At 39.3% G+C, this 5,000-nt stretch overlaps 1 protein-coding gene across 1 annotated transcript in view; it reads right to left on the bottom strand.

Moving 5' to 3' along the window:
* LOC104493531 (homeobox protein Meis2) overlaps positions 1-5,000 on the bottom strand; it is a gene marked incomplete at its 5' end in the record, with an annotated part of 105,276 nt that overhangs the window by 876 nt on the left and 99,400 nt on the right. The gene's annotated exons all lie outside the window — the stretch shown is intronic.

Genomic DNA, 5,000 nt, shown 5'->3' with positions numbered 1-5,000 from the left:
TAAACTTATTTCCTGCCTGCCCGTGTGTCTCTCCCTTTCCTTCACAAAGTGTTTTTTGGGGAAATCTCATGCACCTACGATGCACATAATCAATATGCTCAATCGTGATAGGCAGGAGTGGCTTTTGGAGATCATTAATCCACGTATAGCCTCCAGAGAGCTGCCTAAGTAGGGTTTGAATAGGCATTAAATTAAATATGCATATGTTTTAAATGCACACCATTCATTATACAGCAAAATGAAACTTTCAGGGTTCTTTTGGTGCTGCTTACAGATCACAACACCTAAACACCCCAAATCAAACTGATTGTCTTCTTCACTGACATTGTATTCTAACGCAGAAACCTCTCATACCTCTGCTTCAATAAATTTTTTCTCATATGTTTCCAATGCCTTGCCCACTATTCTTTAGAGGACACAAACAATCAGTCATCTGGAATTAGTTTTTTAAGAAGGCTGAGTGTTTAATTTTCCATTATCTGCACTTTTAAAAGCAGGCACTGTTTCATGCCAATGACGAATTGACATTTAGCAAAGCAACATCACTTCACAGCAAAAGGGTTAAAGAGATCTGTATTAATATAGAAGTCAAGCTTTTAATATTCTGCAAATATTAACAAAGAAAGATGATAATGTTGAGTTAATATGGGTTAAGGATAAAATGAAAATAAATTTTTCTGATTGCTAAGTGTTGACACTTTTTTGGCTGGGCCCGCAGCCTTTTCTTGAAGGCTGTGTAATTACAGAAGGCTTTTCCCCTCCTTCCCCCTCCTGCTTCTAGCCCACATTAGTAATGACCCCTTCACTGCTTCAAAAACCACTAATAGTCTTCAGCAAAGGCAAGAAAAATGAACAGGATAAATTGGAATCCACAGTCAGTAATTTGCATCATATGAGGCTGCTTTGGCCACTCACACTCATTCCTGGCCATCAATCGTGCGCTGTCAGGTGCTGCACTCTGCCACCATGATAAATACTCCTCCTAACACTCTGATTCGTCCAAACAATGTAATTGTCCTCTATTCTCCTCTTGGTAATGGAGATAATGAATGACTGCACAAACAAGAAGGATTGCTCATCACAGACACAGGGGTGGCTTCAAACCGAAAAGCCCCGAGTACAAATTTTAATTGACTGAAAACACAGGTTGAAAGAAAAGAAATCCTGTCTTCCATTTCCAGGCTTCGAGACAATCACTTCTGAGCATTCCCCTTTTGGTTCGAGGGGCGGGTTCTTTATCCCAAGCGTGGGCCCACCAAAATGGGTAAAATGAGACTGTAGAAAATCCTGCTGTTGGAAAGCAGCCACAGAAACGCTGTCCAGTATGCAATTCATGTAAAACAAGTCCTCACTTTAATTGTGTTTAATCCCAAACTGCGAGGAGCTGGTGTTACGAGGAAAAAAAAAAAAACAACCCCAAAAAACAGCTTCCTCCAAATGGAAACAGTTCCATCCAGTTAAATACTTATTGTACTGCAAGGAATAGTATGTTTTTAAAATTTCAGTCGAAATATAACCAGACATAAAGCGAATTGCATTCAACAGCACAGAGCGTGATGGAAATCAGTGAGCCTACTCAGTGTGATAGCCATCCTGGAGCTATTAAGACATTTGAAAATTGGTACACACAAGATCAACAAACACTTAAAAGCCGAGATCTTATCAAAATTCACCTTGCACAGATGGTTTTTATTATTTCTAATTAAGAGCGAGGGACAATAGCACAACAGCTCTAACTTATTTAAATAATGTTCTACATTTTGGGGAAGAGAGAGAGAGAGAGAGAACTGGTGGTGTTTTCTGTTGATCCCCCCCCTCCTCCTTCAACATCAGTGATTCTACAGCTTTTAAATGTGAAGTGGACTGTTTATCTGAAAGTGTGCTGGCAGACTGCCACCATATTTCTAAGATTAAAGAAAGGATTGAGCACAATCAGTTTTCTGAGGAACTGAAACCGTGACAATATGTTTCTGATTAATTTACAAATATATGTATATATTTAAGGCTAAACTACAGAACCAGAAAATTCCTACTAGTTAGTGTATCACAGGCATTCTTACACTTTATTAGAACAGACATCATATTGAAATAATAAGCATGGGAGGCCTTCGTTTCTTCTTTGATCTATATTACTAAATGTCTGACTGGCTCAGATTTAAAATAAACCTTGGTATGTTTGCACTTGAAAACTGGAAAAAGACCACAAGTAATAATTTGTTGTCAGTTTCCATATTCTCTAACTAAAAAGCTATAGTTTAGTCTGCGCACTGCTGGATGTCAGGCAATGTTAGTCCAGTCACCCCGGCAGTGGCTAAACTTTCTTGCAGGAATACATCCTCTAGTATGGGAGCAACGATGATAGATCACTTCATCAGCGTGGGACTAGCTGAGAGAAATTAAAGGTACAGGGCACAGCTTTCCCCGCTTTCTGAATCTCTTGCAGGCTGGTGTGGCTGCAGCCTTAAACACACTGGTATATACTGGAGAAGGATGTTCTGGAGGGCCTTTCTCTCTGAACACCCAAGGATCACAATTTCTTGATGAAAACCCCTGCCAAATGCATCACAAATGTGAAGGCAGGATTTTAAGCTGTTTAATGATGGCTCTTCAGCGCTGTCCTGTGTGATTTTGAAGTATTTTTTCCGAATAAATGTTGTCGATATGCTTCCGAATAAGTGAGAATGAACAGTGGTGTTTAAGTGACATCTCTGCCTGGCATAGTTGAATTTGGTTTTAGACTTGGGAGGTTTTTTTATATGACGGTAATAATTTTACTCAGGCTGAGATACAGATTATAAAATTTCATAGAAGATTAGTTCATTTTCTTATTTAGAAAGCTAAATTCAGAGAAAGGAGCAAAAGAAACTGAAAGGGGAGTTCCTGATCAGGGGGTGGAAGAATCTAAATTATTCACTCTTACAAAGCATAATGAGTACAAAATGCTATGGATTGTTACAAAGGGCAGGATTAAAGAATACACTGACATCGTTTAACTTTTCTCAGCCTTTTAATAGGCATTCCTTCATTGTCTGTTTAAAACTGAATCTCAGTAACAAATGAGTTAACACTCATAAAAAAGGAAAGAGCTTTGAAAATCTCACCACCTCTAAAAATTCCCATTCTACTGAGCATATCTCATCACTTTATTTCCAAGGTAACCATGGGTATCTCGTGAACTCTTCAGTGTTACTGGATGGTCAAATGCCAGCGCTGCAAAACACCTAGTTCTCTATCTATAGATGATAAGGCCATGCTTCAGACGCAGGGCTGAGCTCCAAAATGGACACTCTTCATGTTCTATGTGACGACCACAACTCATTTAGGAAGGAGGGAAACACTTACATTCCAGAAGTTTTAAAATTCAACCACAACTTAAAGTGCTATGAGCATGTTCTCCGGACAGACTGTGCATTGGTAGGGGCTCCATTTAAATCATCGTCCTAGCTACCTAAAACATTACCTGTCTCATCACATCACAACCATTTAGATTCCTTAACAACATAACGCCATCCAAAACGGTGAAGAAGAGGGGCCTTCACATAGAGAACCACAGAACCAAGATTACTAAGCATGCTTTTAGAAAACATTAAAGGTATCTCCTGAACCAAAAGCTCTTCAGATTTTCATTAATGCTTACCTATTCTACCTAGCTCTCCTGGAACAAACATCCTTCTCTATTACATACGTACATCCTGCCAGACACACTGTAACGGTTCTCAAGCACTCACGCTAATGTTTTGAGTGGAAATACTGTTGTTATGGGTCACTTAATTCCTAGAGAAGGCCACCCATATTAAAAATGGTGAGCACCAAGTAAAGCACCTGGACAGACAGCCTGAGCTGGAGAATCAGAGTCATTGTAGATGATCTAGTACCAAACACAGCAGCACTCAGAAGCCCTGGGGCTTCCCTGTCGATAAGGGATAGCCATCCTCACTACAGAATAGTGTAGAGCTGATTTGAGCCATATTCTGCTAGCTGAGCTGAAGCAAGGAGAAATTAAAAAGCAAAGCTAGAATAGATAGAGCCCAAGGGCCTAAACACCCCGTCCCTACTATATTCCTGACTCTTGCTGGTCTGATGAACAAAGGTCCAGGAGGACCCACATTTCTGTGTTTTGCCACTTTAAAGACGTCAGGTAACACATTCAAAGAGACAAGCTGAAGTGCTAAGGAAGTTCAATATACATGAGAGGGTTGCTGGTGACATATGGCTGCTTTTAGACACAACAAAAAAGAAAGATGACCAGCTGTGTGGATTGCGGAATGAGAGCTTGTGGAGCACATTTACAGGAAAAGAATAGATGTTCTGAGGGAAGGGAAGAGGGATGATTAATAAAGTAATAACATGCGCTATTGTGGTAAAAAAAATTCCTATTGCATTGGAAACAGAATAATGACAGAGAACGATATTCTCCAGTGCTGTGAGAAGAAAAACATTTCATAATCTTTAGTAAAAAAATTTTCCCCCAGAAATTTTTCCTTCAAGTAAATTGAAAGGCTGGTGAGTGGCCTGTACAGTGATTTTGAAAATGGTGAGTGTCCACATGGACAAGAAGGGTGACAATGAGCATTGTCACTCATCACATACAATTTGGCTCTTTTTTCTGGGAAGATTTGGGGTTTCTGGTGAAAACGTTAATATATTACTGTTGTCCCAATTTACAGCAAAGCTATCAAAAATTTCAAGGTTTTTACACATAAAAATAAACAGACACTTTGGCTCTGGTCTTTCAGTTCAGAATTTTCAGGTAGTAGGATGAATACAGGGAAAGTAGGATAAATAAATGGGATGGTCTGACATAAGGAATGGAGAAAAGAATCTATGGAGAAAGAAGAAGAATATCTGACAGGGAGAGCAGGAAATTCAGTGGTGTAGTTTGCAGTTAGCAACTAATTAAAAAAAAAGAAGAAAATGCAGCAATTAGTGCTCTGTAGGAAAATATGAAGGTTACTACTCAGAGGACTATAAAGTTAGCTGAGATAACGGGAAAGAGGTCT

This window comes from Buceros rhinoceros, unplaced genomic scaffold (genome assembly GCF_000710305.1).
Source record: "Buceros rhinoceros silvestris isolate BGI_N320 unplaced genomic scaffold, ASM71030v1 scaffold925, whole genome shotgun sequence".
Taxonomy (NCBI): domain Eukaryota; kingdom Metazoa; phylum Chordata; class Aves; order Bucerotiformes; family Bucerotidae; genus Buceros; species Buceros rhinoceros.
The sequence above is the reverse complement of the archived record's forward strand: the minus strand, read 5'-3'. Positions and strand labels throughout refer to the sequence as shown.